At 40.0% G+C, this 24865-nt stretch overlaps 1 protein-coding gene across 8 annotated transcripts in view; it reads left to right on the plus strand.

Annotated features, from left to right (window-relative positions):
• Positions 1-1752: 1752 nt before the first annotated feature.
• Positions 1753-24865, plus strand: part of PAK1 (p21 (RAC1) activated kinase 1) — a 137268-nt gene continuing 114155 nt past the window's right edge. For all 8 annotated transcript variants that reach the window (XR_009055447.1, XR_009055448.1, XM_057748791.1 and 5 more), the window contains exon 1: positions 1753-2394. The gene's annotated coding sequence lies outside the window, so the exon portion shown is untranslated. The remainder of the gene's footprint in view (positions 2395-24865) is intronic.

The following is a 24865-nucleotide window of genomic DNA, read 5'->3' on the forward strand; positions in this document are numbered from 1 at the left end:
GCACTGTTTTAGATACGAGGGATATGGATAGTATAGGTAGGAATATAAGTTGCTCTCAAGGAGCTCAGGGAGTCAGATAAACAAATACAGTTACTACACTGTCTGCTACACGCCATAAATGGCATGGAAGTTCTATAAGATTACAGCATTGTGAGGGCTCAGGGAAACAAGAAATATTAGTTGAATGAACAAATGAAAAGGACTTTTTTTTTTTTCTTTTTTTTTCTTTTTTCTTTTTTCTTTTTTTGGGGGTACACCAGGTTCAATCATCTGTTTTTATACACATATCCCCGTATTCCCTCCCTTCCTTGACTCCCCCCCTCGAGTCCCCCCCACCCTCCCTGCCCCAGTCCTCTAAGGAAAAGGACGTTTGAGTTGGGATCTGCAGAGTGAATAGGTGTTGGCCAGTGAAATAAAGAGAGAAGGGCTAGAAATATGAGGAAATGTGTGCTCAAAGAACATTAGCATTTCAGTGTGGCTGGAACAAAAGACATACCATGTGGAATGAAGCTAGAAAGACTGGTGTAAGCACCAAGGTTGTACAGTGCCAGGCTAAGGAGTTTAGATTTTATCCTGAAAGCAACAAAACCCTTTCAGGGTATTTAAACAGGGGAGGGCATCAGATTTGTGGTTTTAAAAGGATACTTGGGTCACCAGTAAGAATAGGTTGAATCTGGAGAGACTGAAAGCTGCTCCAGTTGTTTAGGTGATGGTAGTGAGTGAACAGAAGGGCAAGGACGTGAGAAATATTTAGGATACTCTACAAGGGCTTGGTGAACAATTTGATGAGTGTTTAGAGAGGAAGAATGGGGGCTATGTTCAGGTTCCTGGGTCAGTGGACGGCTGGATGGCAGTCCACTCTCTAAGACCAGGAAGTAACATGAGTTGCAAGTTTGTGGGAAAACGGTAGTAGAAATAGCCAACATTCTAAAGGGCTTCATATGTGCTAAATTGCACTTATTATGGTAAAACTGAGGCTTAATTCAAGTTAAGGATACACAGGTACTACTTATAGAAAAACTATGGCTTAGAAATGTTAAGGTCCTATCACCTAATACTTGCATAGCTGGAATTTGAAGCAAAGCAATCTGATTCCAAACCCTTCGTCACTAAGGTTGTTTCAGTTAAGGTCATGTGGAATTTGAGGTACAGTGGGGTATGGAAGCATTGCATTCGAACATAGAGGAGGCATTGGGAAATACAGAATCCGAGCTCAGGAAAAAGCTCTGCGTTGAAAGTAGCCCCCCTGGGAGGAGAAAAGCGGGAAAAGAAGCCCATTCTTTTCCGTCAGTAACAACAGTCGAAACCTCCACTATCATTTCTTTGCCCCTCTTCCCTCCTCCAAAGAAAAGAAACAGTATAATGAATGTCTGGCTCTGAGGTCCCAGGAAATGGGGTAGTTTCCAAATTCAGCGCTTCGCAACGAGCTAGCGGATGCGGGGGGTGCTTTATAACCTGAAGAGGACAAGACTAGGGGATGAGCCATCTTTTTCGACCCTGACTACAACCACTACCGCCCGCTAAAACCGTCCCAAAGCCTTCCCGCGTCGAAGAAGCCTGCAGCTGTAGAGCTTGCGGGGCGCTAGGTGAGACGCGGGCGCAATGACGTCACGCGGCAGCCGGTGATTCCCCAGCCTCTGGCGTCATGCGCCGATGACGTCATCCGAGGAGCTAGCCCCGCCCCCACGCCTGGGTTGGCCTCTCTCACGTGGGTCTGTCCAGCCCTCCACGCCCCCTCCCACCTGCGGGAGGCGGGCCGAGCCCAGCTCAGCAGGGGCCTGTGGCTTGCGGGGGAGGGGGCGGGGGCTGGTGGGCGCGGCGGTCGGCCCTGCGGGCCGCGTACAATAGCGCGACTGAGGCCGGGGAGGCGGCTTGGCCGCAGCACCGTAGAAGCCCCCCTCACGGTTCCCCCCCAGCCTCTCCTCTGCCTGTCTGTCGCCCCCTCCCCCCTCCCCCACCGTCCTACTCTCCCGCCGCTTTCCCTCAGACTCTCATCCCCTCGTTCACGGAGCCCCGCGCTCTCGAGAGCCCCTCAAAGAACTCTCTGTCTCCCCACCTCCCCCCGCAGAGGCCACCGGAGCTCCACACATCTCCGACCCTCGGAGCACGCACACCCCTCAGCCGCGTCGCCTAGCTCCCTCCGCCTCCCTCGCCTCCCCCCGACTCCCCCACGGTCGCTGACCGCCCCCCCGCCCGTCCCCGTCCGTCCCCGTCCTGAAGGACTCCCCGGCGCAAGCGGGCTGGGGAGGCGCCCAGCGAGCGGCGGCGGCGGCGGGAGGGAGAAAGTGAGGCGGCCCCCTCGCGCACTCTCTCGCGCGCTCGCTCCCCGGCTCGGCCGCCGCCACCCGGGTGGAGAAGGAGGAGGAGCCGAGTTGAGCCGAACTAGCGAGGAAGGTGAGAGCCGGCCTGCCGCCCTGTACCCTTGGCGTCGCGGGCTGCGGGGCTGGGGCGCCAGGGTGGGGGCGGCGCGGCGTGGGGGGCCGGGGCCATTCATTCCCCGTGGCGGGGCGGCTTGGTCGGGGGCGCCAGGTGAGGCGAGGCCAGGGCGTCCCCTGCGAGGCTGGCGGCTTCTGTCGGACCAACAATGGCCCCCGGTGTACTCACCGGCGCGGCCGCCGGCCTCGGCCGGGGATCCGAGAGACCCGGGGGAGGGCAGGGGAGGGGCCGGGAGCCCCGACAGGTCAGGCTCCGGGAGCGACTCCCTCCCGAACTTTGTGGTCCTCCTATGCTAACGCTGGCCCGCGACCGGGGAGCCTAGCAAGGCGGTGTCAGATTCATCGTGCACGAAGAAAATCACCCCTGCGCAGGTCGGGGGGATCGATCTCCTATAGAGTTGAACTTGAAAAATAGGAGTGGATAGTGCTTGATTTATGCTGCCCCTCCCCCACTCCGAGAACACTGTAACTTGTGGAGTTACAAACAAACGGGGAAAGGAGAATTGGAGTTACTTTATGTTCATTATTCCATTTCAAAAGACTTTCTGGCCTTTACTGTATTGAATATTTTCACAGCAAACGTTGCTAGGAGTTTTTTTTTTTTTTAATCCATGTTTAAAAAAATTTTTTTTAATTTTATATCATTTTATTTACTTTTGGCCCTGTTGGGTCTTCATTGTTGCATGCTGGCTTTCTCTAGTTGTGGCAGGTGGGGGCTACTCTAAGTTGTGGTGCGTAGGGTTCTCATTTCGGGGGCTTCTCTTGTTCAGAGCACAGGCACTAAGTGTGTGGGCTTCAGTAGTTGTGGCAGATGGGCTCAGTAGTTGTGGCTCATGGGCTCTAGAGCACAGGCTCAGTAGTTGTGGCACATGGTCTTAGTTGCTTCAAGGCATGTGGGATGTGGGATCTTGCCGGACCAGGGATGGAACCCATGTCCCCTGCATTGGCAGGCGAATTCTTAACCACTGTGCCATCAGGGAAGTCCCACTGGGAGTGTTTTGGAAGAGCACTTGAGAAGTTTTGGGTGCTTGTGGGTGTTGGGAGCAAAGTGCTTGTTGTTTGTTAAGTCCTTTGGATAACTGACTTACGCTTTTCTCCCCAGAACTGTGAAAGTTGAAGGGAAGGGTTAGTACTATAGCTACCAATAAAAATTCAAATTCACTAGTCTAGTCTTTATTTTGAGAGTTGTGCTTGCGAAAAATCTTTAATTTTGCCTACTGTGTCTTTGGGCTCTCTCTCTCAACTTTGTCAGGAGAAAACAGTCAACCGTACACAGATGCCTCATTGGTCCTACGTTATGACTTCATCTACTTCCTGTGTGACCTTGAGCAGGTCATTTCCAGTCTTAAAGTTCCAAGAGTTTGCTTTTGTGTCCTAGAAACAGGCAGGTATCTACCACCAGTTTTTAAGACTCTACTGAAGAATCCACCCCACTGTGAAGTCTTTGCTGGCATCCACCCCCATATTCCTTCCAGGCAAAACTTTCTCATTCCGTCCCTCAGAGGCCTGGTAGGATTTCTGCCACAGCACTTGTAATATTTTTTGTTTCTATTTGGGAAATTCTAAATCAGGTGTTTATGAAATCCACCTCACCTCAACTAGAAACTGTACTTCTCAAAAAGGGTTTTGGAATGGTGGGCCGTGAAATATTCCCTGAAGCTTATCCAAGTCCTTACCTACATTAGCTCATGTGTCTGTCTGGTAAATTTGCTTATTCAGTCATTCATTTAACCAATATTAAAGGAGCCTGGAGAGCTACTGTGTTTCAGATCTCCTGCTAGGGCTATGGGGATTTAGAATCTATTAAGACATTCCCTGTCTTCAAAGAGCTCAAAGTCTAGTGGGTGAGGGAGACATGTAAACAGTGAAGGCCTTCCCTAGTCTCTACTGCAGTTGTACAGGGAGTAGTGTGCAATAATTGAGGCTGCTGGACCTGTTTAACAGGTCTTGTCCTGGCCAAAGTGAGTCCTGCTGGGAAAGTGGTGACCTGCCTCTCATCCATAAGATAGCACTTGACAAAGAGCTTTTTCAATTCGGTATATATTTACTAAGCACATGTTAGGAGGCCCTGTGCTAGGTTTGGAGGAAGGAGTGCTTTCTAAAGGAGGGCACTGTGTATCCAGAGAGATCTTCCTAACACAAAACCCAATCATTTATCCCCACCCCTGACTAGTCATTTCCTAAAGATAAAATTTTATACTCTTTGACATGAATAAGAAGCTCTCAGAGATTAGAGTACTGCCTGCTCTTGCAACCTCACTTTCTGTAACTCTGCTGCCACCCTTTTCGCATCTCTGCTTTTGCATGTGCCCTTCTTTCTGCCTAGAATGCCACCCTGTACCTGCCTGTGGAGAAGTGCTTGTCCCTTAGTTTCTCCTCCTATTACCTCCATAGGATGAGTTGCTCTTCCATCCTCTGGCTCATGTACAGACCACTCTTAGAACAGGCTTCTGTAGCAGTCTGTTGCAAATATTTGAGTTTGCCTGTCTTTTCCATTAACCTGTGGATTTTTTTTTCTTTAAATTTTTTGGCTGCGTGGTGAGGCATGTGGGATCCTAGTTCTCCCACCAGGGGTAGAACCCTTGCCTCCTACATGGTAAGCGTGGAGTCTTAACCACTGGACCGTCAGGGAAGTCACAACCTGTTAATTTCTTGAGAGCAGGATCTGTTTAGTCTTAGTGCCTAGCAAAGTTTCTGGCAGGGAGTGAGTGTTTGAAATGAATATATGAATGAAGAGGCAAGTCAAGGCCATGAGTTAGAGGTTACCTAATTCTTTGGGTTAGAACGGTTAGCTCCAAGTGTGGTCCCTGCACCAGCAGCATCAACATAATCTGGAAATTTGTTAGAATTTTAAATTATTTGTCCCATTCCAGACCTACAGATGAAAAACTCTAGGGTTGGGGACCCCAAATATTTGCTTTAACAAGTCATCCAGGTGATTCTGATATGTGTTAAAGTTTGAGAATCACTGGGTTAAAAGATTTGCTTTTGATAAGACCAGATCCTTGCCACCTCCCTCCCTCCTTTTTCTTCCGTAGCACAAACTTCCTGACTTCCCTTCCCTTCCCTGCCCTCCCCCTCCCCCTCCCCCTCCCCATCCCATCCCACTCCAGTCCATTCCATATCATCTATTTCTGCCACTTGATTGAAAGCTTCCTGAAAGCAGAGAATTTTGTTTTATTTACCGCTTTAATCCCAGGGCCTAGAATAGTGATGTATATAGCAGGCACTCAAATATTTGTTGAATGAATAATATAAAAATGATTTAATCCCATTTATTGCCAACTGCTACATTGGGGGTTTATTTCAGAATTGTTCTCAGTAAGAGGAGGAACCACAGTCCAATATGCAAATCCAAGTGGATTCTAACATTTTGGGGGATTTATTTTAGATTGAGCTTTTCTTCCCTTTTATATCTGTCTTTCTCCACCAAAGCCTGCAGGATTTTAAAAATTATTTATTTAAAAAATTTTTTTGCTTTTGTTCTTTTAGCCGGGACCTGAAAACTGCAGTCTAAATATCCTAGGCCAGGATTGTTTCTTTGGAAACTTGCACTTGGTTTTGCAAGTTTAAATAAGCACCCTGCTTTTGAACCTTTTAACTTGAAACTGTCTCTTCCGGATCTCCTGTGGTTTTTGTCTTTCTGTAATGATACTTAAAGCCATACAAGGGCCTGTTTGACTCCACACAAAAGTTTCTCTTCCTTATGAAGCTCTTGAAATGTTTTGTTTCTTTCACTTTCTTATTAGCCCTAAGATATCATATCCAGTTTTCTCCTTTCCTAACTTCCCTCTGGGAGATCGGCTTCATTTGTTGATTCATTTATTTATAAACACTTGTTGAATCCTTCTCTACCATGTGCCAGGTCCCATGCTGGGACAGGATGTTCAGATATACATAGAATGTGGTTCAAGTCCTTAAGGAGTTAAAGATATTACAACATGATGTGATAAGTGCAGAAATGAAGGAAGTAAATAGAGGGATAAAGTGATGTATACTCATAAAGATGGGAGAAAGCTGTCTAATTTTTTTTCTCAGTTTTGAAATAGTTTATCAAACAAGCATCATTTTGATAAGCAGACTATAAAATCTTTTAATTAAGAGGTTGGTGGCTTTATTGGGGAGAACTAAAAGAAAAATCAAGGTAGAATCAGCAGTTGCTAATTTGAGATAATTCTCAATTCTGTTGTTGCTGGTTTTAATGAATTTTCCTTTTCCCGCCCTTTTTTTTTCCATTTTATTTATTTATTTATTATTTTTTTTGAGGTACACCAAGTTCAATCATCTGTATTTATACACATATCCCCGTATTCCCTCCCTCCCTCGACTCCCCCCCCACCCTCCCCGTCCCAGTCCTCTAAGGCATCATCCATCCTCTAGTTGAACTCCCTTTGTTATACAGCAACTTCCCACTGGCTGTTTTACAGTTGGTAGTATATATATGTCTATGCTACTCTCTCACTTCGTCTCAGCTTCCCCTTCACCCCCCGCCCCCCCAAACCTCAAATTCTCCAGTCCATTCTCTGCATCTGTGTCCTTGTTCTTGTCTTGTCACTGGGTTCATCAGTACCATTTTTAGATTCCGTATCTATGAGTTAGCATACAATTTCCCTCCTTTTATCTTTCTAAATTGTGACTAGAGAGTAGGGAAAAAATTTTTTTTTAATAGTAAAGAGAAAAGTTTAAGTTTATCAAAAAAAATATGCTGTTTCATTTTAATTCCTCAGGACTAATGTTATAATTTGGGGTGGGGAGGTGGGTAATGAAACCCAGAAAAAGTCAGGAGACCTTGATTTAGTCTCTATATTACTGCATGACCTATGGAAATAATTTTATCGCTGTGCCTTTTGTCCTAACTATAAAATGGGAATAGTAACAGTTGCTATGAGTAGCTTACATGTATGAAGCCATATATATTTATAATATGAAGAAACTTTTGAAGAGTATAATTTGTCAACTAGTTGTTAGGTGGTGGTAAACTTAACAACAGCTTACATTATTGAACAACTGTTATGTATCAGATACTATGTGAGATATTTTTTTCCAGTCTTCAAAATAAGTACATAAGATGATTGCTAGTATCTCTATTTCATGGATAAGGAGGTTGGGACTCAGACTGGTAAAGGAAACTTGTTCAAGATTTTGCTGAAAGTAAGTGGCAAACCTCAGTTCCAGTCCATATCTATCTGATACAGCAGTTGTGTGTCATGTTGATTACCCCCAGCTGCTTTCATTTTTCTGTATGGCAGGTGCGTGAATGCTTTGTAAGTATATTGCTGTGAGAGTTAAATTTTTTCTTCATTTAGCCTGCTCTCTTTTTTTGTGCGTAGAAAGACTTGTGAAGAAAGATTTACATGCATTTACACGTAAAGAATAGCATCTTTCCCTGGTGCGTTTTATTCATTCTTCAGCACAGCCACGTGAGATAGATATTTCCATTGTCTTGCTTAAAGGTGCATCGTTAGCAAATGACTAAGTATTGGTTTAAGACTACATTTTTTGACTCTAAATGTAGTACTTTATTTTTGCCACTATATCATATTGCTTTTTACAACTCTATCAGGCTAAACTTTGGGGCACTAGAAATGTCCTTTTAGATTGCTTTCTAATCTCTCTAACCTCTTACGAAGAAAATCCTGATTGAAGTCCATGGTTTGAACCACAAAAAAAATGATTGCTGATAAAACTCTACCAAATGGTCATGATATTGCTGACTTACAGGATAATGCTTCTCTACTAGAGTTGGGAGATCAGACTTTATCCATATTCGGAGTCACCTGTGCCTGAATATTCATTTTTCCTTTGCCAATGTAAATTTATTAACATAATATAATATGTTTTTCTGCTTTAGCATTAAGCTTTATCTCTTATAAATAACTTACTCCACTCTCCCATCTAGTCTTTGAGATGGGAGAAATCTTCTGTGTGCCAGGATTCTCCGGATTATCCCCTCTCTAAGAATAGTGTAGTAATAAGAAAGAATCAGAGGTTCATTGATTCCCTCATAAATATGATTTTGTTTGGTATTGATTAATTCTCTGAAATTGATCTAAGTCTTAATTATAAAAAGTCCATTATGTTTTGGCTCTTATTCACGGAGTCAGAGTGTGGTAATTTGCATGCAGCATTATTCGTTCATTCTTGTTTATGGGGCTCTCTTCTTCCACTTTTCCACTTCTAGTCCTCTCCAGTGTCTCTTTCCCTTTCAGACTACGTAAGTACTAACTGAGGTTGGCAAGAATATTTTTTCTCCTCTGTAGAATCTGCCTTTTGAATCTTTGGGGATGATAAATGACAGTGACAGTATATGTGAGGCCTTCACCCTTGTCTGCCTGCCTATATCTTCAAGGCCTAGCTTTCCTTATTCTGTCTCTCCCTGATTTGCACAAAGGGTTGATGGCTTCCTCATTTGAACCCTTGTCTCATAGTACTTTGTGTATTATGGCAATATTATTTATAATTTTTCTAGGAAGGAGAGATGTAGAAGGAAGAGCACTAAATTTGAAGTTAGGCAAAGACCTACTTGGACACTGAACTTATTTAAATCTGTATTTATTCATTTGGAAAATAAAAATAATACCTAACTCACAGGGTTGTTGTGAAGATTAAATGAATAACATATGTGGAAATGAATGTAAGATGTTAGGTTATAGACGTTAGGTACAATTGTAATTTTATAACTACAGTTATGTATAGCAGTGGTTTTTAATTTTGGCTGTGCATTTGAACTACTTGTGAAGATGTGAAAAAAAATACAAGTTGCCTGGGCTGTATCTCAGGTCAAAATCTCTTGTAATCTGTATTCTCGAAAATTCATAGATGATTCTGACATGCAGCCAAGTTAGAAAAGTATTGCCTTATAATATTTTGTATAAATGTCTTTTATACGTATATGAAAACTGTTTTAATTGTCACCTAAAGTCCATTTATTTGCTAAACACATATTAAGCATCAGGCATTGTCATAGTCTCTCTCTCTCTTTTTTTTTTTTTTTTAGGGTATTTTTCTTTATTAGGTACTTTTCCAGAGATTAGGCTCATTAAATGTGAATCAAAGCTTGTATTCATAATGCAAATATCTTGTCAAATATTCAGCCTGTCATAGTCTCTTAAGAAACAGATCATACCTGGTCCCTACCTTTAAGCTTATGGTTAAGAAACAAACATGTCTGTAGACAGTTGTACTATATTGAGAAAAAATGACACATGGAGATATATACTGATGCTGTATGAAGACAAAGACATCTACTTCACCTGAGATAGGGGTGCTCTGGCAAGCCTTCTGTATGGAAGTGACACCTAAGTTGGATTTTGAGAGATAAGCAGGGGTTAACTACGACAGTGGGGGAGGAGTAGAAAGAGAAGGGAGGAGGAGGACCTTCCTGAAAGAGAGCAGTCTGAGGGCTAGAAGGCTTGAGAGCCTGTTTGGGGAACCCTGGATAGTTTAGTACACTTAGAGGATGAGGTGCAAGGTGGGGAGTGGTAAGAACAGACAGGAAGGCAAGCCCAGATGACGAACGGCCTTTTGGATAGTGTACAGAGTACTTTCACTAATGTTATCTCACTTTATTCTTTCAACAACTCCCTGGGTTTGTAAGACAGGTATTATTTTATGTTCATCTTATAGAAGCCAAAACAGAGGTTAATTGAATTGCACAGCTATGGCTTGAGGACCTGTCTTTCTGACTCTTGACCTCATCCTTCTTCCAATACACTATAGCTGTCTTATACTTTCATGGTGTTGTGAGGATCAGGTGAGCTCCATAGATAAATGCATAGCAATTCATAAGCTGTAAAGTGCTTGACTCATGTTAGCTGTTAGTTGGGGGTTTGGACTAAGTAGCCTATAAAAGTGCTTTTAGTTCAAAGATTTTGTGGGCATTTTCTAGGATTTTCCTTAATCATTTAAATAGATTTTTTCCCCCAGGGGTTGGTAACCAGGTTCCAGCAAGCTAAAATAGTGTCAGATAATCACTCTTCCAATTTGAGTGTCTTTACTCAAACCCTCATTTGTTTTAAAAATACATTTATGTTTCTTTTATTATGAAAGTAATACGTGACTCTTGTAGAAAATATGGAGAATACAGAAGAATAAAAGGTAAAAAACAAGGACAACAACAAATCTATCAGTTTTATTGTAGGAAGATAACCAGTAGTCAGTATTATAGCATTTCATCTATTCCCTTCCAATCTTTTTTAAAAATGAGTTTGGGATGGTGATCTCCCTGTTTCCCAGCCACCTTCTTCCCCCAGCCTCATTGTATGTTGCAGATAAATGACATCAGGGACCAATCAGTATCCTCAGCCTCATTACAACTGACCTTTTACTGAGGACTTTCACAGTGCCGAGGACTTTATATTTGATTTTTCATTTACTCCTCAGAATAATCCTATAAGAGAGGTACTGTATTATATTCCTTTTTGAAGATGAAATTTAGAAGCAGATCAGTTGGGATTTGAAGACATTTTTATGATTATTACTGTGTAACTGTGGCAGGTCACTTAACCACCCTGAGCTTCAGTTTTCCTTAGCTGTCACATAGATGTATTAACTTTGATGCCAGCTTCTTAGTTCAAATATTTTATGACAGTGGGTTTTTTTTTGTTGTTGTTGTTTGTTTTTACCTTCTTTCCTCCTCTCCCCGCCCTCATCCTTACTCCATAATAAAATAGTCCATGATCCCCATAGTCCATCAGTAACAGTGTTTCACTATGGAAAAAATTCTCAACAGGCTAGAGGAGCAAAATTTAAATTTCCAGTTGAGGCATGGGTAGAGAGTGACTTGGTATAGTTGGAAGGACTCTTAGTTTCCCTATCACCTATTGAAGAATTACTATTTTATAACATTTTCTTATATTTAAGATTATTTTCCCATCTGGAATTATCTGGCCAGTCCAGAGTCAGATTTTTATTTGGTATCTGGGTAGAATTTGCTTGGTCAGTTCAAAAAGTTATCTACAGGTAATCTACAGAGTAACTTAAAATAAGAAACTAGATGAGCAAAGGGGAAAAATTCATTATGGTAAACTTTTGAAGGTCCAAGTTTCCTCAGCAGCCTAGAGACAATTAATATATATTTAGGCTTTACTGTTTTCAAAGCACTTTCGCATACAGTCTCATTTAATTCTGTCCTTAATGCATCATATTTTTACAGATGGAAAGAAGTAAGTGGCTTGTCCATGATAACCTAGGAGGAAGTTTACCAGTTGGAATCTTAATCCATATTGTCTGTCTCCAAATCTGATGTTGCCTCCTGATCATGTGGGTGCTGCCTTGACCAGTGGCATTTCCTTCATTTTCCCTTGACTTAAAAAAAAAATCCTGATTTCTTGGAGAATGTTAAAGGCTATTTGCAGTTTTTCTTTTTCCAAAAATCATGTTGCTTCTATCCATTGCCACTTACCAGAGAATTGTCTGAAGTTGACTACTTTGTAAAGGTCCCAGGCCACTTGGGAATGGCTGCTGAGAATATTCTTAGGTGTGGGTTGGTGGAATAGGGGCAAAACATACACGCTTTCATGTGCATACAAACCAAATGCATCTTTACAGTGCTTCTATTTATGTATCCCTTTATTAGTCTACAGATATTTGTTGATCCTTTCCTATGTGCCAATCATGTGTTTAGTACTAGGGGTACAATTGTAAGCAATACAGAAATGGTCCTTGTCCTTGCTCTTATAAAGCTTATGTTCCAGAGGAATACAGAGAAAAGCATTAAATGTGCAAATAAGTAATTGCAGGTTTTAATAAATCCTACAAAAGATTAACAAAGGAATAGTGTAGGGAATTTTGGAGTGCCAGAAGGAAGGCCTCATTGAGGAGATGATGCTTTTAAGATAAGATATGCCAGATAAGTAGATATTAGTCATGCAGAGAATGGAGTATAGAGCATGTCAGGCAGCGGGCACATTTTAAGTGCCCAAAGGTCTTGAAAGTAGGTAAAAGTTTAGAGCTATGATAACTTAATATGGTAGCTACTAGCCAGTGGGGCTGCTGAGCACTTGAAGTGTGGCTGGTTCATGTTCAGATGTGCTGTAAGTGTAAAATACATACCAGATTTTGAAGGCTTAGTACTGAAAAAAGAATTTAAACTAACTCATTAACTTTTTATATTGATTATATGTTGAAATGTTAATATTTTGGATAACTTGTGTTAAATATATTTTCAAATTAATTTAACTTGCTTTTCTTTTTTAACTTTTAAAATATAAATACCAAAAAAATTAAGATAACATATGTAGCTTGTGTTAGGTCTTGCGTTATATTTCTATTGAATAGCACTGGTTTAGCTCAACACGGAGGAACTAAACACAGGACGTTATGGTTGATACGCCACAGGGAGCAAGAGAGAATGGTATGAGACGAAGTTGGCGTGGTAGGAAGAGAGCTTTCAAAATGCTACCCTGTAGAGTATCCTAGATAATCCTGAGAGACTGAGAAGGGATGAATAAATCAGATTTTATAGACTGATTCAAAAAGTGACTGCCCAAACCAACCCCCACCTGCCACCCTTTGGTGCTAGAATGAGGAGATGAACCAGCACTTTTAGCATAGTGTCTTGAGTGTAGAATGTTCTCTATCATTGTCAGCTAAAACAAACAAATAAATATTGAGGAGTAAATTGATTAAATTGACTAATGCAAGTTTTCAGATGGTTTTGAGACTGCCTCTGGATATCTATAGAATCTAAGTAGAACTCTTCATCAAAGATGGAATTTTTTATTCAACTTTTTATTTTTATTTTTAAGTTTTTGGCCACGCTGTGCAGCATGTGGGATCTTAGTTCCCTGACCAGGGATCAAATCCATGCCCCCTGCATTGGAAATGCAGAGTCTTAACCACTGGTCTGCCAGGGAATTTTTATTAAAAATAAAAAAATCCCTTCTGTAGTCTGACTCCTCTTGAAACTGTCTCACGGTGCACTTCTTTCAACTATCTAGTATGTTTAAAAATCCTTTATAACAAAATATTGAGATGGGAGTGTTTAATGAGCATTCATATACTCATTTAGATTCTATAATATTTTGCTATATTTACTTTATTGTATATACATCCCTTAATGTATTCATCAATCCATCTTATTTTGAAGCATTTCAAAATAAATTGCAGACATCATTACACTTCACCCTTAAACACTTTAGCATTCATACTCTTACCACTACTCTGTGGCATTGTTTGATTAATGTCTCTCTGCCCTATTAGACCTTACCCTGCAGCGAATCATTTTTCTTTAAGTCATGATACCTTAAAGAGAAAGAATTTTAACATAGTACCCCTTTCCTTAAAATAAAAAGTATCTTTTTATTTTTGCTTCCTGTTGTAGTCACAGTTCCTAATATATAGGAGCTACTCCATAAATGTTTTTTGATTGAATGAATGAAAGTGGACCCAGCATTTAGACTGAGGTCCATATGACTTCTTTGCTCAAGTTTAGCAAATATGCAAGAATCTTTTCATTGTCTGGTGTTGGGAGAGGCCAGGAGAGAAGAAACCTCACTGTGTTAAATATTTAGGTGCCCAGTACAAATATCTCTGACCTCAGTCAAAGTTAAATGCATGCCCTGATGCTCGCTAACGATGTGGAAAATTCTTAAGCTGATCACCAGCTACTTTGCCATTCTGGGTGTTTCTTCATTTTATTTGAGTTGAGGAATTATATGTTACTGAAAAATGGCATTGGATTAAGGCCCTCTTAGGCATATTTGTTTTCCAGAAGGTTCTTTTTTTTCTTTTCCAGTATTATCCCAGGCAACATTTTAAAATTGGCAGTTTTCTTTTAGGTTAGTATCAGTTTCTTTATCATGCCACTTAATTCTAATAAGGCATAACACATATAATGTTACTAACTTTCTTCCATTAGAAATAACAGAACTCTATTTAACAAACTATTTTGTAACACTGTTAATAAATTTAAAATTCAGGCACAATTCCATCAGTCAAATGAATGAACTCTTTTGTTTCTTTTTTTCTTGTATGTAAACATACTATTTACATAATTATAATCACAATGTAAACCTATATTTGTTTTTTGCCTTTTTTTCTTGACTTATAAACATTTCCCCCAATTATTCCTTAGTTCATTATAAAATTTAAGATGATATTCCATAATTTGCCTAAAACCATTGTATCAGTCAATGTTCTACCAGAGAAACAGAACAAGTGGAATTCTTTAGCAAGGAAACCTCAATTTAGCTCTTGAGGCCTTTCAAGTGATTAGGTGAAGCCTACTCAGATTATGAAGGATAATCTCCTTTATTTAAAGTCAACTGAATGTAGATATTTACTGTATCTATAAAATACCTTCACAGCAGCACCTAGATTAGTGTTTAATTGAATTACTGGGTACTGTAGCCTAGCCAGTTGATACATAAAACTAACCATCACAATCATTTAGTTTTTTTCCCCTGTTATAAATTACACTGTAATTTTATCTATAACACTACATATAGCTTTCTACTTTTAGAATTTATTTCTTTAGAATAAATTCCCATAGGTGGAATTACTGGATCAAGTGATCTGAAAACCTAATGGACTCTTGACAGGATTTAATATTTGCAATCTGAAAATACAAACCTTTCTTTTAATGATTTCTTCAGGAGTTGGTCTGTTCAACTGACTTATTTCCCATTTCCCAAAGCCTGTCTTTTCCCCCACTGTGTTTTCTAGCTCTGGAATGGCTGCTTATCTTCAATTCTTTCCTGTCTCCACCTGTCACTTTCTCTCTTAGGCTTTCACTTCTCCCCTCCTACCCCCAACTTTGTCTTATTTGTCATAGATAAAATAGAAGCTTTATATTCCTACTTCTGAATCTGAAAATCTACTTGGATTGTACCCATTTTTTCCTTAACTCCTTTCTTTATAATGAAGGTAGTGATTCTCTTTCAAGGGAAGGCCTGATCCTTCATGTGCTTTTAGATTCCTTCCTGTGGTCCTGTCTTAGAAACCTTACTTCGCTACTTCATTACATTTTGCTTTCTACTAAGTTATTATAAGCAGCATTCAAATGTTTTATTTGAAGGAAAATGATTTTCCCCTTCTCCACGAAACAAAAACGCCCTTGAGATCCCATGTCAGCCTTTAGCTAAGCACTATTGCTCTCCTTCAAAGCTAGTCATCTTTAAATAGCTGTTTACAACTCCTGCCTCTAATTCCCTACCTCCTATTTACTTGGCAGCCTACTCCACTCTGCTTCTGCCACCACCACCTTATCACAACTGCTTGTGCTAAGGCCTATAATGACCGCTATGGTGCCAAAGCTACTTAGAAAAAAAAAAAAGCAAACAACCCCAAAACCATAGCCACACATTCACCACCTCCCTTAATATCATCAAAATGTTCAGTTGTGGTGCAGATGTCATACTTTTTTTTTTTTTCTTTAATAGCTTGAAACAGATAAGGGCTACACAGAGAGATTGGTTGATGTGTCTTTTTTTAAAAATTATTTATTTATTTTATTGGCTGTGTTGGGTCTTTTTTTGCTGTGCGCGGGCTTTCTCTAGTTGCGGTGAGTGGGGGCTACTCTTCGTTGTGGTGCACCGGCTCCTCATTGCCATGGCTTCTCTTGTTGCAGAGCATGGGCTCTAGGCGCATGGGCTTCAGTAGTTGCAGCACATGGGCTCAATAGTTGTGGCTCACGGGCTCTAAAGTGCAGGCTCAATAGTTGTGGTGCATGGGCTTAGTTACGCCGCAGCATGTGGGATCTTCCTGGAGCAAGGATGGAACCCACATCCCCTGCATTGGCAGGCAGATTCTTAACCACTGCGCCACCTAGGAAGCCCTGGTTGATGTGTCTTTTATGTCTCCTTTAATCTCTAAATTCCCTCTCAATCTCTTTTTTCCCCCTTTCAAGTTATTTGTTGAAGAAACCAGTTGTCCTATAGAGTTTCTCAATATCTGGATTTTGCATCTCCCTGTTACAATTTAACAAGTTCCTTGGTCCTATATATTATTTGTAAGTTAGTATCTAGAGCCTTGATCAAATTCAATTTTTTTATTTTGTTTTTTCGCATGGCTACTTTGTAGGTGTTGGTATGTTCTTTCATCAAGAGGCTCGCAGTGCTTGGATGGCCCTCTTTTTGCGTTGTTAGCAGCCATGGAATTTCCTTTTCATTCTTATCTTTCTGGACCCCTCAGTATATTTGCCTTTATTGATTACTTCCTCTTTAAAAATATTCTTTTGCCTTCTGTGATATCACTTTCATTGTTTGCCTCCTGCCTCTGACCATTCCTCAGTTTATTTTGTTGCCTTTTTCTACAATATTGATGTTAAATGTTGGTATTCCTCAAGGGAGAGATCTTCTCTTACACTGTACTCTCTTCCTACTTGATTTCATTCATTGTTCCACCTTTGAATACTGTATATATGCTCTCACTTCCATATTTTCCCAGATATCGCTAGCCTAAACCTCTCTCCTTAATGCTAGACTCATATATTCAATTTCACAATTGATATTTCCACTTTGAGGTCTTACATCTCCTTCTTAATATGCTCTAAATTGTGTTCTTGGTCTTTTTCCACAAACCTGGTCTTCTCCCAGTTATCACTATCTTAGTAAGTGGCATCTTTGTTTCTCTAGTTGTTCAAATCAGAAATTTAAGATTCATCCCTGACACCACCTTCTCTCTGATCCTTCATATGGCTAACTCCACTCCCAGTCTTGTTAATTTTACTTCCTAGGTATTGCTCGAATCCATCTACCTCTCTCCCTTTCTTTTGTCACTTCTCTAATCCAAATTACCATCATCACTACATCGGACTGTCTTTTAACTGAGTTCTTTGCTTCAGACCTGTAAAAGCTTTTTGTTTTATTTAGGAGAAAATATAAAATCTTTTTTTTTTTTTTTTGGCTGCACTGTGTGGCTTGTGGGATCTTAGTTTCCCAACCAGGGATTGAACCCAGGCCCACGGCAGTGAAAGCACCAAGTCTTAACCACTGGACTGCCAGGGAGTTCCCAAATATAAAATGTTAAACATGATTTTAAGGTTTTGAGTGACCTGGCTTTGTTTGTTGTTTCTCTAACTTATATCTTGTGCCACTCTCCGCCTCAATGGCTGTGGCTTCAGAGTAATTGGCATTTTTTCCCTCTCTCCTCCACCACCCCTCCTACAAAGCTTGAGAAAGTCTTTCTTGCCTCAGGGCCTTCACACCTGTTCTCTCCTGGTATGCTTTTCCCCATTTCTGGCTTCTTCACAAGTCTAGCTTCTTTCTCTCTCCCTTTTTTTCTTCTTTAAGAAGATTATTTTCTTCTTTCTAAGTATTGGGTGTCTATTGTGAGCCAGGACCTATCTGATCTAAAGAAGATCCCCTCTATTATTGTCTTACAATATTTTATTATTTTCTGTAATGGCTTTTATAATGACCTGTAATTCTATACTTATTTGACTATTTGGTTTATGTCTAGCGTTTCAGCTCCATGGAGTCAAAAGATGATGTCTCTTTTGTTCACCTTTGTACCCCCATCACCTAGTACAGTGCCAGGAACATAGTGAGTGTTGTAAATATTTGCTGAATGAATGAGCTCACATTATCAAGGATTATCAAACCTTGTCAGTTTTCTCTCTCAAGTTTTTTCCAAATTTGTTTTTATCTTTCTGTCCCCTGTGCTCTCATTTAGACCATAATTATCTTTTCTCTAGGCTTTTAATTACCTCTTATCTAGTGTCCTGGCCACCAATCTTTCTGCCCTCTTATTCATCCATTATTCTGCCTGGAGTAATTTTTCTGATCCTGTTACTGTTTTTCTCAAAAGCCATCAATGTATCACTGTTGCTGGTAGGATTATATGTAAATTAGTTTGTTATTCAGGGAACTTTACAATTTGACCCCACCTGCTTCTTCAGCCTTATCTCTCTTGACCCTAATCTATCCCTAAAAAGACCGAATTAGGCTCAAGAAGGAGGGGATATGGGGATATATGTATAAATACAGCTGATTCACTTTGTTGTACAGCAAAAACTGGCACAACAGTGTGAAGCTATTATACTCCAATAAAGATCAAAAGAAAAAAAATAAGACGGAGTTTAATTCACTTTAATATGTTATATCACTCTCTTCCCTCAGCCTGGAGTTCCATTTTCCTCTATGCTATTAAAGCTCTTCATTCTTCAAGATCCAACTGGGCTGCCATTGCTTCCATGTAGGCTTCCAGCCCTCATCCACCCATTCATGAGTATAAATTCCTTAATGGTATGCTATAGCCTGAATGTTTATGTCTCCCCTAAATTCATATGTTAAATCCAAATGCGCAGTGTGGTGCTATTTGGTGGTGGGGCCTTTGAGAGGTGATTAGGTCATGAGGGTGGAGACCTCATGAATAGGATTAGTGTCCTTATAAAATAGACCCAGAGAGCTCCCTCTCGCCTTCTGTTGTGTTAGAGGGAAAATGGCTACCTGTGAACCAGGAAAAGGGTTCTTACCAGACACTGCATATTCTGGTGCTTTGATTTTGAACTTCTTACCCTTCAGAACTGTGAGAAGAAAATTTCTGTTGTTTGTAAGCCACCTAGTCTATGGTATTCTATTATAGCAGCCCAAATGGACTGAGGCAGGTAGTACTTTGTTTTGTTCCTTGCTGTATACTCAGTATCTTGAACAGTGTCTGGCATGTACTAGGCTCTCAATAAATGCTTGTTGAATTACTGAATAAAATAATTTATCCACTCATTCAACAAATATTTATTTAGCTTTTTTGAATTTCCATAGCACTCTTCTGATCTTTTGCACTATAATTAGATGTATAGATGTTCATTTGTTATCCAGAGGAACTGATCACTTATAAAATTAGTCCTCACTCAAACATCCCTCCCTGCTCACCACTGGGCTCTGTCCTCCCCACCCTTTTAGTCATTAAGCACATTTCAAGTGGCAGGATAATTAACATCTAACAATATGATACAAGTAAATTCTAAAATGAGAACTGAAATTTCTGCAAAACATGAAGAATTTTATAAATTTGAAATAAGGTGATATTGGAGAATGGCTTGAACCACACACACATAAGTCATTGACAAATGAGGATTAGGTAAAGTTAGACCAGTTTAAAATTGAAGGAAAAATTAACGTGAGTAATGACATGATAGGCGATTCAGAGGACAATGATTTGAGTAACAAAGGATTAAGAGAGACCTTTGGGAAAAACTGGTGAAGCTCTTGAATATGTTTACAGAGTTGATCCTCTCATCAATGTGTTCTGAAAGCCAAATGTGAAATGACCGATGTTCTTTGGTTTAAGAATTACCTTAGTGGAAATTATAGCTTAAATTTTGTTAAATTACAAATTACAAAGTTTTGTTTTATACTTATTTTGATAAATTAAATGCTCCATCTACTTTTTATTCATTTTATTTTAGTCTCTCATCAGTTAAGTGGCATTTTTGGGTATTAGTTATCCTTAGTTAACAAGAATCCCTTTGTATGCACTTGTGCCCCGTTAGATTTAGTTCCCTGATGTTGGGGATTGTTCATTATTCATTATATTACTGTGGGACCTAGTTGAGAGTCTGGCACATAGAAGATACCTAATAAAGCAAAGGGTTAGGAAGAAGTGAACAGTAATTGAAGAGATTTGGGAAAGTGCCTTGAAAAGGTACTGTTTGTGGAGGGGAACTAATATACCACAAGCTGTGCTGTGTGGCCAAAAAAAAAGGTACTGTTTGGTATAGAGTTTGTATGGCAGGTGAGTGAGTAGGGTTTGACTGTCACACTTTGTTATGTCCAAATAGACAATATCTCTTATTCTTCCTTTTGCTAGCTCCTGCCTAGTTCTTTAATATTCAGAGTGGTTTCTGCCTCAGTAGCTCTCGTTCTCATTGTAATTCTTCTTGGAGATTGAGATGGAAATGAGGAAGGCTTTGGGCTGCTGCCTGGGCATCCACATTCATGAGAACTTAGAAATACAGAGGGACCAAATGCCATGCCTGACCTAGATGGATCCAGGTCAGCCAATCATTGCTTTCTTGCCTCTCCCTTTGTTCTCTGTGCCGCCAGCCTTCTATCCTGCAGGAGGTTTATGCTACAGCTGTTTATGCCAATTAATATAATGCTAATATGCCCCTTAATGAAAGCATGGAAACACAGGGTCTCAGCCAGTGGATAAGAACAGTATAGTCTCAGCTTTCAAAGTACCTTTTCACTAACAACAATTTGACTAGGCACCTGAAAACCTTTTGACATTGTTTTTGAAACCATAGAAACAGATGGTGAAAGTGACCATTACTTAGGGAATCCAAACCCTCATTTTATGGGATAAGGAAAAAAAAACCTTCAGAGATGGTCAACCTCATGCCACATTAACAGTTCCATGCCTCCCATTTTAACAAAGCTCTATCTCATTTAAATATAATTTTATCCTCTATATTGTGTAGCAGTTAAAAACCTCTGCTACTGATCTAAGTTGGAATCCTGTGGCCCTGCCAATTCCTGACTCTGTGATCTGGGGGCAGGTACTTAACCTCTGTAGTTTTAGTTTCCTTATCCTTAAAATGGTACTAACAATAGTACCTGCTTCGTAGGTTTGTTACCAGCATTACATGAGGTAATAATTGTAAAGCACGTAGCAGATTCTGACACATAACAAGTGCTCAATAAATGTTGGCTATCATTATTATCAATATTACAGGGTAGGGAAGTGGAAATGAGCCTAATGACCCGTGCTTTAATTTACAGCCGTGTCCTTGATGCCTTTGTTTCTAATTCTCCTTCAATTAGAATTTAAGCCTTGTAAAAGCAAGGACCTTGTCTGCTTGCTTCTCTGTATCCTCAGTACCTAAAATAATTTTTAGCATATAGTAGATGCTTAGTAAGTATTTGATGTATTAATGAATTCTTTTAGGAAAATTTTCTCTGAATAACACCTACTATTAGATACTCTAGTGACTTGAAACTTTTTTCTTTACAGTTGTTTATATGAGTTTGCACTTGTCTTTGTAGTATTTTTGTTGTGTCCTCATCTTTTCAGATGTCTTTGTTTCCTTCTACTCTATAAATCTTTAAGAGTGGAAAACTGTGGTCTCTGCTTTGGGAATTTCCCTATAGCTCTTAACATAGTAGTTTTTTGTACAGTTATTAGTACTTAGTAATTACTGACAACTGACTATAAAAATCATTTGTATTCAATATTAATTTTTAAGCAAAACTCAGTATATGCTGTAGCATCATTCCCCGCTCTAAGAGGTTGTGAATTTGTAGGGTCAGTCCTTGGTGGCAACAGGTACTTTATTGCCTTTGTGAATGTTGTTCTTGAAACATTCCCTCTTTCCTCCTTGCCTCTTCTCTGCCAGATGTCATACTGCTCTTTCTTCAGGGCTTAGTCTTCCTCTGTCAGGTTGGTTTTCTTCCTTTCTTCTGTGATTAATTCCTCATTATTTAAATCGCTTCATGGAAGAAATGGGCAACTTTTGCAAATGGGATGATTGTGAAAGGGGACATTCCATACTGAGGGAAGAGTTGATGCAAAGACAAGGAAGGAGAGGGTCAGTTATTATGGGAATATGATGGCAAATGTTATATGTTATCTTTAGTATAGGGCAGTTTACTGGTCAGGGTACTTACTAGTGGGGGCAAGTAACAGAATTCACTCTAGCAAGTTCATGGAAAATTGATTTATTAAAGGGTACCAGAGCGATTAAAGAGTCTTTGGGAGAATAGAAGAAATGGACCCAGGCTGAGCTTCCAGGAATAAACTTTCCAAATTGCACCAAAGAACAAAGCTCTCAAGGATGCTACTGTCATTGCCATAATCTAGAAGGTGCAGAATCAGACAGCTGTTGCTACAACTGCTAGATCTAGAACTATGCTGCTTCTGTTGCACTTTGTTCCAGCAAAAAGGGTGTCCTATGCCCAGTCTCTCCCCTCTTATACAGTTCCAAATTAGTATCTAGTGTGAGAGCATCTGATTAGCAGAACCTAAATGACTTTTAGAAGGGTGTCTGGAAATATAGGTTTTTTTTTTTTTTTTTCCCTTTCTAATCTCTGTAGTACTTAAAGCTAGAAAGGGGTTAGAATAGGTGTTGAGCAAACCAATTTATAGATTCTGCTGTAGAGAGTATTCAGGTGGCTTGTACCATCTTCTAGTACCAAATTCTTTATCATTTGAAATTCTGTAAGTAGCAGTTCTGACTCAAATTTGGCTTAAATCATATTGAAATTTATATCAATTGAAAATTATAATAACGTGCAAGTAAAAGGTTGTGTTACTTTTATCGCCAAGGTGCCTTCCATCATGGTGGTAAGTTGACTGATAGAAACAGTTGGAGAGGCTGTTTCTTTATTAACCAGTGGATGAGTGAGATATAGATACATAGAAGGGTTGAGGGAAAGGGAGGGAGACAGGGAGAGAGGCAGAAAGAGGCAGAGAGAGAGACAGAGGGAGACACTGACTTCATCTTCCAAAATGGATGAAATTTCTTCTCTTTAGTCCAGTTGGACCACCTTAGGCCACTTACCCATCCCTAAACTACAAGAGTTTCCAGGGATGTGCCAGATGCCAAATGGTTAAGCCTGAGTTCTTGGCAAGGAGAACGGGATTACTATGTTTGGTTTGGATGTAGAATGAAGACTTACCCCTGGAGCTAGATTTGGGGTCAGCTTTCCCTTAGGACATTGGTTTTCAAAGTGGTCACTTGGGAACTTGTTAAAAATGCAAATTCTCGGGGCATGTATCAGACCTACTGAATCAAAAACTCGGGGTGTGGGGCCCAGGAATCTGTGTTTTAATAAGCTCCTCAGGTGATTTTGACTCTGACAATATGCTAAAATTTGAAAACTGTCGTGGTTACATTGGCTACTAAGGAATGAATACCTGATAAAAATCAGGGCTCTATTGGGAGGGAGGAAGAAGGGAATGGATGCTGGGTAGCCAGTAGCATCCGTTTCAAAACTGTAAAGGTGAGTAGGGATCAGTTCATGAGGAATCTTGAATGTTTGGCTCACAAGGTTGTTGTGAGATTTCAAACTAGATAAGGGATGTGTGAGGGACCTGTACAGTGAAGGAGATAGATTATAATAGGGATGAAGTAGAAAGTACATTGAACTTGGAGTCAGAGATTGGGTTTTCATCCTGGTCTTTTTACCTCTTTGAGCTTCAGACTCCTTTTCCGCAAAATAGAGACTATAACTAATGGAGTGTTGGGAGAATTAAGTGAACAAGAGTATGTGGAAGTGCTTAGTTCATTGTTTAGCATATTAATAAATAAATATTTACTGAAAATGATGATGCTTGTCTCAAGCAGAATGAACTCTATTCTGAGGTCAAGGGAAAGTGTGCTCCCTTAGGATTGTGTTTCCTCTTAAGACAATTCCCTGGTTCTCAGTAATTGTTTCCGATCTGATCATATTCAGATCATATTCATATTCAGAGCAGCTCTGGTATGACTGCATAAGCAATGGTTTTCTGCGTCTGCAGTCTTATCCTGAGGGAATTATGTGAATTATTTACTTTAGCTGTTACAGGGCTGTAGCGGTTTCTTTTTGCTTTTATAACTCATATGTATTGGGGGTGATGTGACCATACATATTTTATGTTCTGCCTTGGCATTTCTTTTTATTTTCTTCTCTGAGGTCATTTTAATGTGTAACACTATGCCCTCTTCCTCCAACTTTGTGTTTTTTACACATTTCAGTTTTCTAGATATAGAATATTATAAATTCATATTAGGTTATAGTGGGAAAGGTGTTTAGGATTGGTTTGGACTCTCTCCCTTACTTTATATGTAAGGAAACTAAGACAAGGAAGTAATTTATCCAATCTTGTATCCTGCTTCTTGCCCTCTTCTAATTTTCTTGGCATGGAAGAATTACATCTGGGGTTGGATTTGTTCTATAATATTAATTAGTCAAAAGTCACTTGTTGGGGATATGTGTATAAAAACAGTTGATTGAACCTGGTGTACCCCCAAAAAAATAAAATAAAATAATAATAAAAAAAAAAAAAAGAAAAAAAAAAAAAGTCACTTGTCAGTTGTTTATATCTAATGGGATTTAAAGTCATGAGCCTGGTCTGCTGTAAGTGAAGCAGAGCTGATGTCCCAACCTAGGAAGATTACCTAGTGAGTAGGAGTTTTGTGAATCCAGCAGTGGGAAGAAGGGTCCTGCCATGCACACTCTCTTCACTCCTAGACATACTTGGCATGTTATTAGATGTGCCACTTACTGGAGGTGCTGGTGTTGTGTAATATATTAGGTGACTTGTGGGCTTTTCTATGTTTACATCTAGGATGTTTGAGGAAGGAAGAAACGGAATTGAATGGGTAATTTCTACTCTCTGGTGCTGAGTACTTCTCACCTTATGTGTACTACAAATAACAGTTAATTTTTTTTTTCTTTTAGAGAGTTACTGTTGGGTGGCAAGGGAACCAGAGAAACCGCTTCTCATAGTCTTGTTGGTATTAATTAAAACCTAGATTTCCAGCTGAAGGGGAATCTAAGGGTTGT

The sequence above is a fragment of the Hippopotamus amphibius genome, chromosome 9, assembly GCF_030028045.1.
Source record: "Hippopotamus amphibius kiboko isolate mHipAmp2 chromosome 9, mHipAmp2.hap2, whole genome shotgun sequence".
In the NCBI taxonomy this organism is placed as follows: domain Eukaryota; kingdom Metazoa; phylum Chordata; class Mammalia; order Artiodactyla; family Hippopotamidae; genus Hippopotamus; species Hippopotamus amphibius.